This window comes from Hyposmocoma kahamanoa, unplaced genomic scaffold (assembly GCF_003589595.1).
Source record: "Hyposmocoma kahamanoa isolate Upper Pololo Valley unplaced genomic scaffold, ASM358959v1 66, whole genome shotgun sequence".
Lineage (NCBI taxonomy): Eukaryota > Metazoa > Arthropoda > Insecta > Lepidoptera > Cosmopterigidae > Hyposmocoma > Hyposmocoma kahamanoa.
The window spans coordinates 1,124,922-1,146,907 of NW_020653854.1; the positions used below are offsets into that span (position 1 = coordinate 1,124,922).

At 36.6% G+C, this 21,986-nt stretch overlaps 1 protein-coding gene across 1 annotated transcript in view; it reads left to right on the top strand.

The window, feature by feature from the left end:
- Positions 1–21,986, top strand: part of LOC113231655 (transcription factor SPT20 homolog) — a 64,831-nt gene that overhangs the window by 25,978 nt on the left and 16,867 nt on the right. The window lies entirely within an intron of this gene.

Sequence of the window (21,986 nt, forward strand, 5' to 3'; positions counted from 1 at the left end):
CAAGTAGAAGACAAAGCGAAATTTAGAAATTTATCAACCGCCATCAAATAATCAGGGGGGCTGTAATTGTCAAATAGAGACGTATTCTTAGACACATCGAGTGCTTGTTTACTGAAATCTGCGGCGACTGTGCGACTTTCCTAGACAATCTAACAAGACCTATGATTGTACTCGACTTACTAATCGCAAATCAATTCTCTACGGACTCTCCACAACATTTAGCGACGTTATTAAAGATGACATTTAGCGCATGACTAGCTTTTACCACGTTTAACCCTCGAAGAAGTCAGTATTATGTGATCTGTGCAATAATGACGTAATGAAGCGGTTAGACTGGATATAAACTGTGATTCCATGACCCTTTGCGGAAGAACTCTTAAGAGACAAGTTTAGGATTAACTAGATAGCATAAAAGTCAGAAGTCAAACTGCCTACTGCAACTTATAGTAGAGTGCAGGTTTTGAAGAGATAAAAAAACTTTGAAAGTATGTTTTTATGCTGTTTTACTTAAAAAACAAGTGTGCATTTAACTTCCATCTCACCCGATAGAAAGTGACTATGAAGCACGCACACCTAAATAATACCTATTCACTCTCGCCTTGAAAAGGCCCAAGTTTTAGTAGTGCTAGAGCTCCTTGTGAAAGAGTTCGTCCAGGGAAGTACTGCCATCTTATCTATTTCTGCAGTAATGTGAGCATTACTGCGTTCCGGTTTGGAAGGGTAAGAGTGCTGGTGAAATTACAGGCACATGAGACTAGTCAACCTATGTCTCAACCTATTGACAAAAAAAAGTTTATATTAAGTTTGCGTTTGGTTAAAAATATTTATACGATGCATTACACAACCGTGGCCAGCAAATAATAAATAAATGTATCAGCTAAATCTAGACACCTACTCGACCATCTTTGTAAAGTAGATCGACAATTCAACATTGCTTTTTATTCGTGAATTTTATGTATTGAAATTATTTGATAAAATTATACATATTGCAAATCATAAATGTATACAAAATGTTTATTTACAAACAACAACCCTTCGAGTTTCTTGGTCAGATTTAAATGAATAGTAAATTGTAATCATTGTTATGATTTCAAGTGCAATTGCTTACCTATGGAAGATATTATAGTTCGAGTTTGACTAAACGTCGCGTGTCTAATTCTTCTTCCAGTCCTTAACCTACGCTAGGTGGGGCCGGCGCAACATGTATTTTTCTTCCACTCACCCCTATCAGCCGTCATTTTTATACTCACACCTTTCTTATCCATGTCATCTTTCACACAATCCATCCATCTTTTTCTTTTGACCTTCCTTTTCCCTTACATTCCTTACATTTCATACCTAACTCTCTTCTCGTCACATGACATTCTGCGCTTCGCATGACATGTCCATACCACACTAACCTATTATTCCTCATCTTTTCCGTCACTGGCGCCACTTTCAAACTTCCCCTGATGTACTCATTCCTTATTTTATCCTTTTTCGTCACTCCACACATCCATCTCAACATTCGCATTTACGCTGCATGCACAGTTCGTTTATCCTTCCTTTTCATTGCCCAACATTCTAATCCATACAGTACGATATGTCTAATCACGGTCTTGTACATTTTCATTGAAAACATGTATTTTTTATATTAACTTAACACAAGAAATCACAAGGACAAAAATACGTATACGAAGTGTATTATACAGATAATTCAACAACACCCCAACAACAACACCCCCAATAACTTCCGAAGCCCTCTCAGGACTCTTCAGCAATCACTGGGGGACCACTTTGGGAAACTATGGTGTGAATTGATTATGCACGTTGCAGGAAACTAATTTCATATCAATTACGTTCTAAGGAAGGCGTCAGTATGCGAACGCAATCATTACGTTCCATTATGAGCAGTATTTCCGAGACAATTTCTATGGGAAAAATGTCGCGTGCGCGTGCGCACCGTGTTACAATATTCAGGGAATCGATAGTGATTTACGTTGCAGACATGGATACCTATTGAGTAATCAGTGGTGTGAATGTAAGTTTCTGTTACTACAAATACGAACTTATATACTTTTAAATTCTGATAGCATTCCAATAGCTATGAACTTAGAACAGTTCTTATGGTTAGTGGCTTATAGTTGAATTTAAATCCTATATGTCTAGTTTGATGTGCTCTTGACCATATAGTTAAAGTGACAATAAAGGACCATCCTTTTTGTTTTGCTTCGGTGAAACCAAATATCGTATAGCATATGACATATGATTCAATAGACAAGCGTGCTAAGAGGCTTATAGGTGACTCGGAACTAGTAGAGGCGAAGCTGCAGGGCCTTGAACACCGCCGTAGAGTTGCCAGCTTATCGGTATTTTACAGGATATATCACGAACAGTGTGCGATGGAATTACACAATTTAATTCCGCCTTCGATTTCCATTATCGAGAGACTAGACGTGGGCAGGGATTCCACCCCTATGTTGTGGCTATTCCCCGGATTCGCACGAAGCGTTTCGTTTCCACATTTGTATGGCGAGCGGCTGGGGAGTGGAATTCCCCACCTTGGACTTATTCCCCGAACGTTATAACTTGGACCTTTTCAAGGCGAGAGTGAACAGGCATTATTTAGGTGTGCATGCTACATTCTCGACCTCATCGTCACTTTCCATCAGGTGTTCCATTATACGTATATTAATAAAAAAATAAGTGCGCACATATATAATTACTATACATACGATATACTCGTATACAAATATATCGTATGTGAAAATGAAACAAAATTAGAACTTTGAGGATGTATTGTGTATGTCTACAGACATTATTTGTAGTCTAATCAATGAATTCAATCACTAGAAGTATAATTTTGCCAGACGTGGTAAAATATCAGCTCTATCTCTAAACTGTGTTTCATCTAAGGAAGTTATAGACAATGCAGTTAAGGCAATGCTATAGCAATTATTTTGAATAAATAAACATTACCTAACTGCCTCCGTGGCCGAACGGTTACCATGCTGGACGCAGAGGTCCCAGGTTCGAGTCCCGGGTCGGGATATATTTGTATGGCCTACATTTATTTATCTCGTGAGTTTGGGCGTAATTTGTGGTTGTCTATGTGTGTATCCATGGCACCCGCGACACAGAGTTTCCCTAGCGCGGGGCTGTGTTGAGTCCGTGCGTTATTATTATTATTATCTCTTTTCACTATATTTTAAGGAAATAAATTTTCATTTAATCTCATTTCAAGCTTTCCGAGGGTAATGAACCTTCGACATGCAAGTTTCACACGATGCTTTCCTTCACTGAAAAGCTCATGGTAACCAAATAAACTCCGACAAACTGAGAGGTGCGAGCGGAGATTCGAAACCACAGCCTCTGCTTCAAAGGTGATAGGTCAAACCATTAGACTATACTGCTTTTTAAATGTACATGTTAGTTTAATTAGTACATTGATTACTTTTACTTTCTTGTGGTGAAAAATAAGTTATCTAAATTACAACTCGAGATCAATAAGAACATAAATAGTATGTAGTCAACGAAAACAACAATTCCACGTTGTGTCACGTTCGGTTGTGCGCGATAAAAACGTAATTACCATCATCTGACAACACTAGTTGAATACAGTTTCAACCAACATAGATTTGCTATTCATTTAGATGTTACATTTGATTTGCGTATAAAGCTCTACCGAGAAAATAATGATGACAATTTTTCCGACGTGCAGAGCATAAATTGGTAAATATGAATACCATTTGCCACATTTCTCACGAAGAAAATTAAAGTCATTCACGTTGATTGAAATTTTTTCTTCAATCATTGTTTGTATAGCGATGTGTTCTTTTTGCTTCCTAGCTTTTGACATGTATCATAATGTTAAAGATTACAATAGTCATTTGTGTCTATACGTACTAGTGTTACACGATAGTTTAGGAAAATTTGAAGTATAGGGGTATTGCTACGTGAGTTTAACTAGTTATAATAATAATAATAATAATAATCATTTATTGTTCCATAAGCCTTACATTAGGTACAGGTTAGACTTATATTAAAGTAAGTACCAAGACAAAAAAGAAACAAGTTAAAAGACGGGGTAATTTTTATGAAGCTTGCAACTATTAATATTGAACATTAAACAAATCCTTCCATCCGGTTCATTCGAATCAGCGTCTTCAACATACCAGGCCGATGATATTTCAAAGATCTCTCACCGATGGCGCCAAGGCAAAGATCTGCAACAAGCACAGAAAACATTCGGAAGGTCTGCTGGTTCGTTCCGTAGCTCTGTTGGGAGAGCGTCGGCTTAGTATGCCGAAGACGGTGGTTGGAATCTAACTGGATCGAATTTTTTTTACTATACAAATCCACAAATTTTGGACCCACTTCGGATGTGCACTAAGTGCTTGTACACCTAGAGATAAAATAATCCGTATGATATTTCGGATCGTCATTTCTCGGATTCGGAACCGATAGGAATCCAACGTAGTGCGCAAATGCTCTTAGTGTTCGATCTTTGTATCAATAATTATAACAAACTAGTGGAGTAATTTTATAAAAAATTAATCAAATTTAGTGGTAATAAAACATCGTGATAATCAATAAACTTCTTATTATGAGGCTTGCCAAAGAACAAATATTTATTTACCTAATATTTGTTTAGTGTAAGCTGGCTTTATCATTCTTTAAGATATTAAAACTCAAATAATCTTAGGAAATGAACTATTTTTCCGGATGTAATTCGCGTGTTTTTGTTTTTTCAAACAAACCATCATTTACAATATTTATTTTAAATATGACAGGTCGAGGCGACCTGTAGGGTTAGCCCCGACAGCGCGTGACTTGCGCGAGAGCGATATAAAACGCAATATATCGTAGTATATATAGCAGTATATCGCGCTTTATGTCGCTCTCGCACAAGTCGCGCCCTCTTGTGCTAGCCCTACTGCAAGAGCTAAACTTATCATCTGAAGCTAAAGTTCTCGTCATGTATTGTTTTCGTGAAATTTTACGAAACGTATGACTGAACTCGAGGAGATAAAAATTAAAACAAAACAAGGTTGACATTAAATTAATTTAAATGTGTAGTGGTAGACCTGTTGGAGAACGTTCAACTCGGAGGTCAACATTTCGAATCCTTGTAATGGCATGTACCAATGATGTTAATTTTTAAGTTACGTAACAATACTTCGCGTGATGAAACCAGCATATCCAAGTAATATGTTCAAAGCCCTTGGAAAAGGCGTAAAATCCTATGGCCTAAACCCTCTCATTTAAAGAGACCCGTGCTAAGCAATAGAGCGTAATTTTTAGTGTCAAAATATTAGCTAAACAAACTAATGACGTCTTCTGAAGTTTTTGTACCTATTTTTAACAATAGATCTCATGTGATGTAAATTTTTTTTGGAGTACCTTTCTTCAAGATTTCTTAACGTAATGGCATGAATACGTCTGGAGAAGCTATAAGATTTCTATTGGCTCTTCACTCGAGTGTGCTCTTTCTGAGCAACAGGTTTTCGTTGCAATGATTCTATAACCGAGTTTTAAATAAATAATATGATAGGCAGGCAGATACTTTACAAATGCCTTTTTTGTAATAAGTTTATTTTTAAGACAAACTGATGGGTGGTAACCCAGTAGAAGAACGGTTATTTCTCAATCGAGGGGACACTTGGGATCCCCGTGGTGGCATGTACCTTTGTACCTATGACTTTAACAGGCAAACGGGACAAGTCCCATTCAATTCAGTTGACAAGTCAACTTACAAGTCCCTCCGATCTTTGCGATTTTAAGCACTGCACTTGCTATGGACTGGCGTGTAGCTTAACCACTGGGCGCGCGAATTGTTTGTTACGTTACTTGGCATCTAAAAAAATATATGTTACGTTCATTTGCAAATGTTTAGTAGCAATAGCTTTTGCTGAATGTAAAGGAAAACATGGTGTAACTTTGCGTAGAAAAATATTCTCAACCCTTGAAAAATGTGTGAAGTTTTTGTCTAGCGCGTGGTGGTCTATGGCAGACTACGTGCTAGATAAAGATGTATGGAATATAGTAGATTGCACACAAATTTAATTTAAATTGTATTCTATAGCATTTAAATTTATTTGAAAAGAGCAATCCCTAGACTTTCTTGCTCGTTCTTCTCGGGGAGGTCATCGTAGTGAACGAGCGGTAGTTTAAAAAATGGCGTTTTCAAGTGTAATAATTTTACCTATGGAATAAATGATTATTTGACTTTCACTGCATAGACTCCTGATCTTAGAGGAAACCTTCAATAAGTTGATGAACGACATCATCAACTTATCGTTTTGTTGAATACCAAAAATTTACGAAAATATCAAACCATATAATGCTTCAACAAAGAGGTTGAACAAAGTAATAATAAGCATAATGGATGATCAACAGAAACATCATGAATCGTTCGTTACAAAGCGAGCGATTCAACAAATACGTTCTCCGACGTATTAATCTGCAGATTCTGCACGTTGTGATGACGCATACTTTCACTGTTGCGACTGGCTTGAGAATAGCACACCAATTTATGTTTGTGAAAATATTTGTTGACGCGTGCGCGAGGCGAGCGCACTTCTGTGATGATTGTAATTGATCGTATCGTACCTTTGATTCAATAATATTTGCCGCTTTTTGACACGGATCATTTAAAATGTGATGACACAGGCAATGTACGACGTAAACTTTCCTTTGTTTAATAAACTCTTGTTTAATTATAGGAAAATTGAACAAAGAACCCATTCCCGCCAGTTAAAGAGATAATAAAACAGGATCCTGATTCGATTAGACATAAATAATCTTTTGTTTGTCCCCGCAGGAGATGCCATTTAACATTAAAAAATGAATGACCTGACTTTTTATTAATTTAGGCAACGAATGAGAAAACTTTTAATAGCAATTTATAATTTGCTCTAACTGGATTTTAGTAATGCTTGTTTTTTGTTGTGGTTTTTGCGCGGTCGAGTCTTTAGTTTTTCACAAAAATTATTATTTATTTCAAGTATTTTTTTATCAATAAACAAGCTTTAATAGTCAAAAGGAATTGCGCTCTTGGATCTGTACACACGAAAAAGATTCAGGCGCTTTTTCTTTTTTAATCGGAATGAAATATGTGTCATAGTAGACTGTATGTTGCATATTTTAAAAATAATGATATTTGATAAAATGTCACTGCAAATTTGTTCGAAACTCAGCGAGCAAGTTTTTTGCCATCCACTCACATTAATCAACTTACCAACGAAATGACTCAACTGATATGCATGAAATTTTAAATTACCATAAAACACACTATCCTAAAGATCGTGAGGAAATTTTGAATTTAATTTTTTGAAATTTTGAAGTTTAAATTTCGATCTACGACCTGAGATAATTGAGGTGAAACCTCATCATGTTAAGTCTACGAGAAATATGTTCAATTGTAAAATATGTAAAACTGGAAAACAATAAAAATAAAATAGACTTTATTTTTAAAAACAAGTGACACAGTAAGCAACACGTCTGTTCATAACAGTTGTAGTGCCACTCGGAGCTCACACTCACAAAGATCTGAAGGGCTCTGCCAATGCGCCCGTCCACATTGAGACATAAGTTGACATGTGCCCGCAATCTCACCAGCGCCCTTTAAAACCAGAACGGAATAATATACTGCTTAGGTAAAATGGCAATTTGCTGCGTTTTCTTTGACACGTTCAGGATTAAGGCAAACATAGCAAGTCTCTCATCAAAATCCATAAACCGTTTACGCTACAGGACGAATCAGAGACATAGTCATAAAACAAGACCCTCCTGAGGCAGTCAGGTCAAAAGTTAGTAGTGCAACACCTTTTTACTTCTAATGATGCGTAGGCGCTATAAGAAATACGTTACGTGATGCAGACATAAATCATTTTGTGACGAAACGATATTTGGTTAGGACTATTAACCTTATGGAATATTTAGAACGTTTTGTATGTATGTAAGAGCGGTGATAGCTAAGTAGGAGAAAGGTTGCTTCTATTTATGGTGGCATGTAACTTACCTATAACTTGTATTTCATAATTACGTTTTGGTAGCAATATATCTCGATAACGGTGAAGAAAGATCGTAAAGAAGGAGGTTCATAACCTTTGGGAAACGTGTCACGTTCTGGACCCATAGTGGGCCCACGAGATGGACTGCTTAAATGAGGAGACTTGTGCTTAGGGCAAGGGCTTGTAGCGGGTTAATGACGTCATTGTTTATGTTTTAGGTGCTTTCCCAAAACACATAAACAACGTCATAAGGCCGATGGGAACGATGGGGCCATATTATATCAATGGGTACATGTCAATGGTTAGATGATTTATTTTGTTACTAACACTTCATCCGCTCACGTGATGCGCTCCTCCTACCGCAAAATGGCGGCTATTTGGTTTCGCGAAATAGAAAAGGATTCAGTTTAAATATAAGTTTTTATAAATAAAAAATATTATTCTGCATTGCTAAATAAATACCCTCCGTACTACCAACAAAAACATCTCAAATAAAATGCAGTAATACACCGCAAATCCTGCACTTAAAAAGCACTAATGAAATTTTTGGTGTACTTGGATAAATATGATAATATTCCGTTTGAGTGGTTCTAACGTTTACCATGAAATTACTCCTTAAAGTATAGTCTATAAACATTTATATTCAGGGTAAACTTAAAAAACGCTACTAACGGTATGTTTTCAATAAATAAACACCGAAATCACCAGCCCAAACAATAACACACACGATTAAAAACTTTATGGTTTGCTAGAGTAGTTACCGAAATAGCAATTAATATTAGTTCTTTTACCTGTTATAACTTCGATATCTGACAAATCGGTATAAAATCATCACCGGCACCTCTAGGTGTGGTATGCGTCTACGGCTGCATGTATCGCGTGAGCGGATATGTACATTTTGTTCGAAATAAAGATTTGAATTTAATTAAATAAGTTTTAATGTTTATTAACTAAGTGATCTGTACAAAATTTTATCCAAATAAGAAAAGCCGACCTTTAAATGTCGTGGAATTACATCTATTTGTCAAGTTTTATTGCAATCGTCAGGATTCATCAATTAATTTGCCACCCTTAGAGGCCGAGAGGGAATATTTTCTTCAAAATTTGTATCTTCTTACCAACAAAAGAAGAAACATCGAAATCGTTCACAAATGCATAACATACACGCAAAAAATATAGTGGAATTGAAAACATCCTCCATCCTCAAGTCGGTTAAAAATTAAGAGACTGTCTGGGAATCCCAAGGGCCAGCTATCTTGCCCAACACATTAGCATACCTATACAAAGGGGGAACGCAGCCAGCATCGTGGGCACCTTGCTGCGGGGACCCAACTTTATTCATATAATTTAATCATTGACTTACAAATAAATGGACGACGGGTCTAATACAAAAACCACGAAAAAAATGTCCCAAGTAACCTATTTAAACGTAGTGACATGTAAAGGAATATGAACAAGCTAATATGCTTCGCTGTCAGTCGAACAAACGAAGACTAAAGCGTGAATGACGCTCTGTATACGATTTTAACGCCCTATAAATTCGGACACTTTTTAACGCGGACCCGACGTCCATATAATTGTAAGTCAATGAATTTAATCCTAATTTTCGTTTCTAGTATTGTACCTTACTTGCATATTTTAACTATTGCCTAATAAATTGTTAACTAAGTGAACCAAATTCATTTACATCACAGCCCGAATCATGAACGATACGCACGTTTTTTTTTCACATTACAAACTGAATATCGCTTTACTCCAGTAAAGACTGACAATATTTTTCTCACAATCATTCACTTCTCCAAAAGCGTTTGCGTACTACGTCCGGTTCGCATTAGCTCCGAATCCGAGAATGACGGTCCGAAATGTCACAGGGATCGTTTTATCTATAGGCGTAGAAGCGATATTTGTATTTTCTAGGATTCGAATTGGACTTAGTGCACAAGCGACATTCGAAATGGGTCTGAGTTTTCTAGATTTGTATAATCTCGGATTTGGAAAGAATACGCGCTAACGGCTTTTAACGTGAACGAGAGGTTAGATGACACATTTCCCACTACGTGAAGAAAGAAATTCTACCAACCGATTGCATAATAGGCCCCTTATATCTTACAGGGAATGGGTACGCGACCTCGCGGGCTGTGCATGGGTGAGATGTTGATAAAAACATAGTGGATGGCATACATTAAGGATGCATTCTAGTAATGTCTTTATAACCTGAAATCTATCACAAAGAAATATATGAATTTGAAGTGGTACACAAATTTGCTTTTAATTAGATTCGGTAGCATTTTGTATTAGATTTTAAATGAGGCACGTTCCATACGCCCAAATACCTGACGGGGAAGATCTCAACGCGGACACAGGCAGTGTAATCAAAGTAATAATATATTCTTTTGTTGCACACACTCATTGACCCGCACTAGGGAAACCCTTTATCGCGTGTACCATGGACACGCACATAGACAACCACAAATTTTACGCAAACTCACGAAAGAAATGTAGGCCATACAAATATTTCTCTCGGCCCGGGAATCGAACCCGGGACTTCTGCGTGGCAGTCCAGTATAATAACCGTTCGACCACGGAGGCAGTTAGTTAATATTTATTTATTCAAAATAATTGCTATAGCATTGCCTCGACTGCATTGACCATAACTTCCATAACTTCTTTCGGCCCTGGAATCGAACCCGGGACCCCTACGTGGCAGACCAGTATGGTAATCGTTTGGCCACGGAAGCAGTAAAAAATCCAATATTGAAAGTCAATGTAGTCTTAGAATAAATAAAAAACATCGACATGAAGAAAATATCACTTTTGCAAATATACAAAAGCCGTAGGACAATGGAGCAGCATATTAAGCGCGTTTTCCATTTTTCAATTCTTTTTAAATAACTTTAATATATTTGCTGTTACTTGTTAGCCAGTGTGGTTTACACCGCATTTAATCTGTAGCACAGACTACTTATATCAAAACTTACCGATACAACTTTCTACAAAGTCACAAAATGTAAATAATCAATGTAAACAGGCACAGCGTATGAACAAAAGGCGGCATCTTTATATGCGCGAGCGCAACTTGCAACGAGAGATTCGTGCACTCTCCCTGCACGCCGTGACTTGTAACGCATTCATAGCGCATGAACCGCATACGAGGTATTATTTGGACTTATAACAATCGAGCAAAATTGCCTTTATCGTTGTGTTGGTTACACAGCCTTTGGCTTAATGTTTTCCTGAGATAAACACTTTATTTTCGACTGCTAAGTCACATTTTATCTGCTGTTATAACGTACCAGCAGTACAGTCACACGTAGTCGTTTATAGTTTGTACAACTATCTATAATAGAAGCTTCTGAAATGCCTGTGCTGTTTTGGCAAATAGGCTGTCGTTTATTAACGTGTATTGCTTGGAAGTTAAGGGTGCTACCGTGTTCGTAGTCAGGTCAATAACTCTATAGCATTGTTTTCAGAAGTCTTTACATTTTATTTTCATTATATAACAAATGTTTTTTGTTTCGTTGCCATTAAACACTACACTCTGCATGCATACACTATTGTCTTTCCACACACAAAGTCATGTTGGAATTATGACTTTAACCGCTGGAGTTAAGGCAACAAGTCTACTGTAGTTAATTTCGAGCCTATAGGTAAAGTGATAATGGATTATGCCAACAAACTGAACAATAGTTGTGCCGGTCAGTTGTTTTCTCTAAGTTTGCTTAGTTCATTTATTTATTGAGAACATTACGCAACTTGCTGTTACAACCAGGGTGACAACGGATTGTCAAAACGATTTTCAGTCATAGACGTAAGCTCAATGACATATTTATGCACCGGTGCATAAGGCTGCCTTTCCACCAGAGATGTGCGACGTAGCGAGGCTGTGTGCGAGGAAAAATTCCACCAATAGGATTACTTCATTTCCATAGCTTAACGCAGCTCCGGTGGAAAAGGTTTAATGGCGCTAAGTATTTGTATATACAAAATAGCGAGAAATGTGTGCGAGGGATGCGGGCGAGGAATGTGTGCAAAACTGACACTGACACGTCAAGATTTACAAATGTAACTTGGAAACTCATAGGTCATTCGAAGCGTCGTCTTCTCCATTGAAAACCAATCGTCTTTGCGCTGGGCTACCACCGCTATTTGCTGAATTTATGTATAAAATATACGGTAACAATAATTTGGGGTAAGAATCTGCTCGACGAAGCCCTGACAGCCTGGTAACTCGGTACGTGTGCAGGCGGCGGCAGTGAGCATCTACCTTCGTTTCCTTCGTTATTATTACAGTCATATCTAGAATTACACGCTACACTACTATAGTGTGCAATCCTATATATATATTTAATTCAGTCCGAATAAATAAAACATAAAATATAAGATATATTGAAAATAATTCGCCAGAATGTATGTCACGGGCTCTAAAAACGCAACTGGGTTATGTCATGACGAATGCATTATCCGGCTTTCTGTAATTTTATTTGCATATTAACTAAGATTTGTTAGTTAGTTTTACATAAAACAGTAGTGCAAAGTTGTAACGTAGGCATGGTTTGATGGCCGCAAGCAATCGATTCGCGTCATTTTTGTAAACATCTCTTGTATAATCATTTATATAAGTCATGTTGTAAGCTTCCGTAACTTCTAGACATCGGAAAGCATCGGTATAAGTATAAAATACCGTACATTCGTGTTATACTTTAAAATACTGGCTTAAGTTTATTAATGAACGATACAGGGTACATTAACACTATGTAACGCGAACCGTTTAAAGAGCAACACTCTTTGTTAATATTGTTTTAAAAAGAAAGATATATTGAAATGAAGAAGTTTAACAAAACCCATTGACAAAATTTTGTACAAATTTTGTTTTGACGTGTCTAATAACTGTAGAGCTCATTGTAAAAGAGTTCGTCTAGGGAAGTAAGTAAGTAAGTCTAGGTACTGCCTTACCTATTTCTACCGCCAAGCAGTTTTTTTTTCATTTATTTTCCAAAACAAAATTATTTACAATGGCTCTTAAGTCTAACCTACCTACTGCAATCCCTTTAACGGGTTCATACGTAGGTGGTCATCACACAGTATATGCGCTTCAGGTCAGTGGCTCCCAAACATTGTTCTGCCATGGCCCGGTAATTTTCATACTGCTTCTTTGTGACTCTCTCGATACTTTTAAATGCAAAAATGTTTTACTAATATTACTTCGGTATCGCCTATTTAGTGCGAGGTATGACGCTGCTGCTTATTTTTTATTAAAGAATCCAAGTCCGCGGAAAATGAGGAGTTTTATCCTGAGGCCTGGTTCCACTAAGACAAGGCGGAAATGTTGCGACCCGGTATCTTATTTTAATGCCCCGGTACCGGGTCGGGACCCACCAAATGGAAAACACTGTTTTAGAGAAGCAAAAATAAAAATATACTAAACTAGAGAAATAATATTAAACAAGAGAAATTGTAAGTATTAAGTGCTACTAATAATAACATTTTAAATTTTTATTACGTTAACTGGTATTACTACTAACAAGAATAACCACTAACATTAATACTTGATCACATTTTTCACTAGAGTATTGTTTGGTGAAAAATACCTTCAACCTGTTTTTGCATTGTTTTACATTTTTACATATTAATATTTTCTGTATAAGTTGTTTAGGAAGCGTGTAATCCCTTCTTCTTTCTACATTTTTATATTTTTAGTGCCCGTTATGTGATTATTACAGCGTTCCGGTTTTGAAGGTGCTAGTGAAATTACAGACACAGGGGACTTGTCAACTATACGATTTATGTGATTTAAAGCTCTGAGTGGCACTGCATCTGTTTTGGGGAAGTGTGTCGCTCACCACCAGGCGCACCTTGGAATCATAAAAAAAATATTTTTCAGGAAATTTAAGAAAACAAAGTTATTTACTCTCCATTTCTAGGCGTGCAACCGAACCTAATCCAAAACAGTGTGGTTTTCCAAACAAAGCTTTATAGAAACAAATGACCCGCACTTTTTCAGAGGCCCTTCATTGACAGGGCAAGTGGCACTATAGACTGCCAACGTTGGGGTCAAAAAGCAACAAAAATTATTCATTCAATAGCTGTTTAGATGTAAATAACATCTCTCTCCCTTTGGGGAAGGTGATGAATAAGAAACGTGATTCGAAATCTTTTCATGCAATTATTCTGATTTCTAGACACACAATCGTGCTTTGCTTTATTGTACTTACACTCGCAAAGTAAGAAGCGTAACACAGGAGCTTATTCCCAAGCCCGACCACCTTTCTATTCCTTTTAATATACGTCTCTATATTTGGTGAGTTTCTCAACTCGCATGTGGTCTTCGTGGTTGAATAAACGTCTAACACTAGTTCTCTCTCACATTCTGATTTACGTTGGTTCACTAATTATTATTTATACATTGATTATTCATTTACAATATACCACGTGCAGTAAATGTTAACTTTCATATTTCATATTTCATATTTATTTATTGCATTTCTACATGGTTTCCTTAGATCTAGAATACATTTAATTTGTCCCTTAGACATGTAGCACCCCACTGGGGCATCGCAACATAAGAGAGAGCACACTCAAATAGTTAATTAATACATTTCATGCTTAAGTCAAATAATTATATTAACAATGATGACTACTAACTATCATAACTACAACTTATATAATAGAAGTTAAGGATACATTTCATTTCGTGCCTAATTAAAAAATATAATGGTGATTTTACACACATTACATGACTAAAATATAAATTAAATTTGATGTCAATAAATAGGATAAAAAGGTGGTATTAAGTTTGATGTCAATGAATAGGTTAAAGAGGTAGTGTTAAATTTGAGATCAATAAATAGTTTATAAAGGCAGAATTAAAATTTGTGTTAATAAATAGGTGTATACAGTATTAATGTTTGAAAATTTACTTAAGTATTTTTGTATTATTATCAGTAAAAAAAGTAATTTAGTTTATAAAAAGCATTATGTCAAAAATAACAATGATAATACACCAAATAATTACAATTGAAACTTATGTCAAAAATAATGATAATAACACCAACACATTGTAACCATTACATTTAAACAATATTAAATTTAAACAATATTAAATTTAAACAATATTAAATTTGATGTCAATAAAATATAACATACACTATTAACTGTTAAAAATTTATTTTACAATTTGTGTGTTATTCTCTGTAAAAAAGTCATTTAGCGTGTAGAAAGCATTCTTCAAAAGGTACTTTTTAAGCAGACCTTCTAATTCTTTTGTGTTTTTTACACATTTTATATAATTAGGTACAGCATTAAATATTTGGATTAAATATAAACTTTTAAACAATGATTGATTAATTCATTGGTTATTACGTAGATGTCTGGAGGAAATAGTTATTTTTAATACAAGTGCGAAAAGTTAGTCATTATTCACGAGTCTCGAGGCTTCTTGGCCCGAGCTAGAGAGACGAGGGTCAAGACTCGAGACAAGTGAAAATGACAAATCCGCACGTGCATCAAACGACGTTTTTTTTAATATATTTGAAAAAAAAACTACATTGTAAATAAAATAAAACAGTATTTCAAAAAAACTCATTTTATTTCTTTGTCTGTTAAAAATTCATAGTACAACGGCAACTGTTGCCAGTATTCAGCCACATTAAAATTACGATTTTAGTGGCGCTGCGCGCAACGGTGCTCGCGCCTCCGGTCATTATTAATACTCAATCAGCCATCTTTATGGAAAATATTTTGATATTTTTAAATGTAACCCGTTGTTTTTATAACACCTATGTAATTTAAACAAATAAGATGTTTGTAAGTAAATATAAGTTTTAATGACGAATGACTTACGTCACAAAACACATAAATATTAAATAAATCTCTAAACTCTCTAAAAACAACCTCTTTAGTTCTATGTTTAAGACTTGAAACAGAAGTAAATTAAAAAAAAATGGACAAGTAAAAAACACTAGTGCGAAAATTCCAACTTTCGGCCCGATTTGTAGTACGAAAAATATCATGTTTTGAGCAACTGTATTAAAAAATTATTAAACAGTTCGGAAAATACAAATGCAACATTGTAAAACCACACACATTTATATAAACAGCAATACGTAAGTAATATGGAAAGCTCTTTACGAGCTAGCCACTGAAGTGAAGAAAACTCTTACAATAGAGGAAAACAGTTTCTCTGTTTTACGAGCGAATGTAGTAAGCGCAACGACCGCAACAGGAATACCTTTGTTGGAGCTCCAGTAATTTTTTTATATAAATTCTTTATTGCACCAAATCAATACATCAGAAATAACAATTGAATAAAAGGTGAGCATAGGTAGACTTATCTCTAAAAGAGACCTCTTCTAGCCGGCCCAAAGCAGTGAGAGCTAAAGTTATAAGCGGGCAACAGTGTGCAAGAGAGAATTAGAGATAAGTGTAACAAAACTACAAAAATACAAAATAATAATTACCGTTACTTACATTATAAAAAAATAGATTATATAATTATAATAAATAGCATCAATATACGTACACAAATACATAAATGTAGTACATATATTTAAAATAAACAATAAGATGAATTACAAAGTAAGCGCAGCAAGAAAGTGCGTTATCCAACTTTTCTTGAAGGAAGCAACCGACGGTCTAGACTGGATTTGAGAAGGGAGTATGTTGTACAACTGCGCAGTACGAGACGAAAAAAAGGTGAAAAATAAATTTATTTTACTGTTAGGACGAACGAGCATCTTAGTAATGCACGGACGTCTTTGGTAGCTACAGAAATCGGAAACGGAGGCAGGAAGGGGAGTTAGGGTCATGAAGTGTATTAAAAAGGACAGGATGTCATCACGACGAAGGCGAATTTCGAGCCATTTTATTGTGAACATCGTTTCATGAAGTCAAAAAGCAAGGCTAATTAAAAAGAAGTCTTAAAATATCACATACTTATGCATCAAATTCCAATATGACGCACAATCTGGCACCATTCACGATTCTTTTGTATAAGAATAAAAAAAAACATTTTATTGTAGAGTAGGTAATCTGAGATCATCGTGTGTCGATTGTACGTAAAGCGTTGTTTAGCAACATGGAAGCCTGCGGCTGCGGCTGCACCGTATCAGTTTGAGTATGTGGTTTTGCAGTAAACGACTACGGTTACTGCAAACTTGGTTAGTGGTTGAAAACTGCGCGCGCAACACTGCATTATCGAGTCAGTTTCCTGTAATTTCAAAATATTGCTCACCATATATACGAGAAAGACGGAGAAAGCACCTTTTGGAATTGCTGACGCAATATCGATATTGTTAACGGCGTCTAATGCGTCTTCCGTTTAATCTGTCAGATGGCGATTTCTGGAATCTGTTGGATGACCTTTTCAAGGTCGGGCAGAATTTCACAGTTGAACAACGTTTTAATTATAACTGCCTCCGCGGGCAAACGGCTACCATGCTGGTCTGCCGAGCAGTGATCCCGGGTTCGATTCCCGGGCCGGGTGACATATTTGTATGCCTACATTTATTGTGTGCGTTCATGGCACCCGCGATACAGGGTCTCCTAGTGCATAGCGTCGTGTGTGTGCGTTAAAAAAAACTCAATAAAGCACTAGTTTGCTCGGACACAGTGCTGTCACCTTTCGTTAGCTTTTTGTATAATACCAAGTGACGGAACGAACAAGTCGTGCGCCTGGTAGTAAGCGACACGCCTGTCCATAATAGTTGCAGTGCTACTCAGAGCCTTAAGTCACTGTGCCACAACGTCTGTCACCCTGAGACATAAGTTGACAAGTCCCATAATATGTGCCTGCAACTTCACCAAAATGTCTTCTTCTTATATCCCTTCGTCTTATATCGTAGACATATCACCTATTCGCATGAAGCGCTTTGCTTCGTCCTTCCTAATGAGCAAACTTTTTGTAAACATACACTTTTCATCGCTTGTCACGTCATCACTAGGCGTCAGATGGAAGTGTGGAGGACAGTCTTTCTACTAGGACCAACCAATTCAGTCAAAACCTAGTCACCGTCATCGACAACTTTCTAAACTAAATTAAAAATTTTAATGCGACGACTCCTGCTTGTTACCATAAATTTAATACTTATTCTAACCTTTTGCACCCGCTAACTAACACACAAATTGACACTAATCGCCATTATAATGGCTCATATCACTCCTCACAATGGCTTTGAAGTGCTAATGATTAAGCCTGTTGTCGTCGCCATTTGATCACCTGATGGCGTAATCAAGCTTGGTTTAAATTGATTCGTCTAATTATTTTGTTACATAATTACGAATCGCCAGTATAAAATGAACTTGAACCAAGTCATACCGGTGGGTGATGCCACGGTCTTGTTTAGGCTTATTAGGTTTGATCCAGCACACCGCCGCGCCGCCCACAATACGTTTCCAAAGCTTTGATAAGCCAAACAAAACTATTCTGGAATCTAAATTATGCAGATTCATGAGAGGATCAAACGAGTAATATATGTTAATAGTTGATATTAACTCAGCTCGAATTCGAATTTTTATCGTACAGAATCGGTTCTATTGCGCGGTTCGTTGGCTTTATTTCAGAAAGTAATTTTGTACAAACGAAATTGAAGACATTTCAAAAATTTATATAGTGTACTATACGGTGTCTATTTAGTTCAGTTGATATAAAAAATCATTGGTATACGTAAAGGACCTATTGAATACAGGGAATTTATTATAAAATTTGAAATTGAGTTTGTTTTTTTCTATCGTGAAAATTTATAGGAATCGTGTTTTTTGAATTTTTAGGGTCGTATTTCCAGTGCTTGTGTTTCCAGTGCAATCCTGACTTGAGCATTGAGTAGAGTTCTAGAATACGACCCTTAAGGTAGGATAAGTAGGTAGCGATCTTCTTAAAGTTATTTTTTTGTAAACATATAGAGAAATAAACACGTCTTTATAAAGCAACGTTCTAAAAAAACTCGTTGTTTTTATTTCGACGTTGTAATTTAAAAAAAAATGTAGAAATTAGATATTGTATTAAAATTAGAAACGAAGGCCGCTTAAGGTGCAATAGATCATTTTACAGTAGACTTAACATACGTAGATTATGTTAGATCGGTATGCTGTTACATCGTAACTATAGGAATGTGATTTGGCATTTTTGAATAAGATTAATGATCGGTAGAGGAAGTGAACGGGCTTGGCATGTGTTTTCCGTTTATTGGTTTGACACAATCACAACATATTGTAGACCTCTACAATATGTTACCTACTATTACCTACTGCGTACTCTTCTATCCCACTGCTAGGCATGGCTGTCTTTAAAGTAATAATAAAGTACTTTATCTTAAAACCTTACCAAATAGAGAAAAAAAAGGAATAGAGAGATCAGTGTCTGAGTATAATGGTGTGAGATTAAACAAGTCATTTGTAAGTTGTGATGTTAGGCTACAGTCTGCCATATTTTAAAAAAACTGTCACATTTTTTTATTTTTTTTTGATACCTGACGGAACAAACAAGTCGTACCGCTCAGAGTTTTAAATCGCAAAGATCTGACGGACACTTCCGCTACGCCCATCACCCTGCGACATAAGTTGAAAAGTTCCATGTGCCTATAATTTCACTAAAGTTTTGAGATTTGTTGTAGTAAATTGGTAAATAGTTAAAAATGTTGTTCTTTCTTGCTTCTTCAAATGTCATTCTAATTATAATTATTTACCAGATAAAATTGTAAAGGGGTTTCGCAATTGAACTATAAATATAAATAATTCTTCCCGCGTACCATTGAGTCACGTGTCGATTTAATACCCACCCTTCATGACCGCGGGTCAGGTAGAATACACCAATTATTATTAAGCTATTGGCGCCGGCGTCTGTACTACATTGTGCAAGATAAGCGCGGGCGCATTCCATAATTACTAGGGTACGTTACATGTGTGTGTGCTTATTCGGCATTTCAACTATTCGGCATCGTGCCGAAAGCTTTTAGTTTGTACATGGAACTTCATTCAACACTTCGTCAATTGCCGAGTTAAGCACAAGGGTGCTATTTAGATTTTACGGTTTTTATTTATTTTCGGCTATTCACTAAACGGATAAAAACAAAGAATGACGTCTTTATCTTGTAAATTGGGGTAATTCTTTAAGGGGAAAAAGGAAGATATCGTAGCGTATTATTCGCACCCTTATTGTAATAGAAGATAGGGAAAGATTAGAAGCTTTTGAGATGTGGTTCTCGAGGAGAATGAAGAGCATAAATTTGATAGAAACGAAAACCCCTCATTGGTTAAAAGTATTAAGAATGGTAAACGAGAAAATAACGATCCTGAATACTTTAGAGTATAGAATGATTGGATATTTGATACGACAACCTCTTTAAGATCATTTTGGAGGGAAAGATCGAGGAGAAGAGGGAAATAGGGGGAGAGGTGGTGGTAGGCGCAGTTACAAAGACCAAATAAAAGAAAACGCCGGTTTCGTGGCGTATAAGGAGGTCAAGGAGCTGGCTAATAACAGACACGATTGGAAGATACTCCACCGACAAGAGTATAACTCTTAAGATTGATGACGATGGTGATGACGTTGTGGAAAGGCGACATCTGCAAAATGAGAACTTTTTAGTAGAGAGTTTTAAAGATTTTTCGAACTAAATTAGTCGGTAACATTGTTATACTTTTTTTATGATTAAGTGATGGGACCAACAGTCGTGCGTCTGATGGTAAGCTACACGCCTGTCCATAACAGTTGCGTAATAAAGCTTGAAATCGCAACGATCTGAGGATCACTGCCACAACGCCCATCACCGTAAGACATAAGTTGGAAACTCCCATCTGCCTGTAACTTCACCAGCACCCTTACCCTTCAAAACCGGAACGCAATAATGCTCAAGTTATCGAGTACTTAGTACTCAAGTTATTGCTTGGCGGCAGAAATAGGTAAGGTGGCAGTACTACCCTGTACGAACTCAAATACATGTGAGTTTATTTACCAAGTTATAGATCTGCGTCAACTAATTACTGTCATAATTACTTTCCATTTACAAAATTGTACAGATTGGTCTAGTTCACTTCTACTTCAATTTTGCAACTATAGCCGAATTAGCTCTTTCGGACATTATACGATTGATGCACTATATAACACACATTACTATACAGTTATAAGAAATATAAAAATTCCGAACGCCACGTTCCGAGCGGCATTGAATTACAGGCCTATTGGTAATGACGAGATCAACGACCGCCGCGAGCTAGCGACACCACAGGTCGTTACAATCCGAAATAAGAATAATTACCTACCATTGCCGTAACCTAACCATGCCACTATGATTATTATAATCTATACTGTACAATTCAATTACACAACCAAGCGTATTCGAGTTTATGCCCTAGGTATATTATGAGTTTTAAATTGAAACATCACATGGCGGTTTTGCGTGATATTAAATGATTGTGTGCAGTGGGAAAGGCTTACATTCGTGTCGGCATATCATACCTTATTGGTATGAAATAATTTTTCATCACACACATCACTCTACATCAGCTTTCATCCATAATAGAATACATTTCGAAATTTTTAGTTTAGTTGCTGCACAGTGCCGGCTTTACCTACGATGCAGGGAGTGCTCTGTGCAACGGATCAGGTTCTTAGGCCGCTAAAAATTGACTGCATGTTTGCAGTTAATGCGTGAAATCGTTATCAACTTCATGCAGCCGAGGCCTCGGCAGTATGAAGTTGATAAGACTAAGGGAGGGGGAGGTCCCCCTCCCGCCACTCCGAGAAGCCTGCGTCACTCAAGCGTAGTAAACGGGCGATTGCTTCACAAAATCCTTTACAATTGCACCATTTGCACATGAATTTCAGATCATTGGGGAAAATATATCTGTAAGTATTTCAGTTTAATTGCGTGACTACTAGAGGGCGTCAGGGTGTTGGTTGCACCTGGGCGCTATATGGATTAGTGCCGCCGCTGTACCTGCGTACATTTTCGGAAGTGTATCCAACTTATAAAAGTTCCACGCCATCTTTAAGTCATT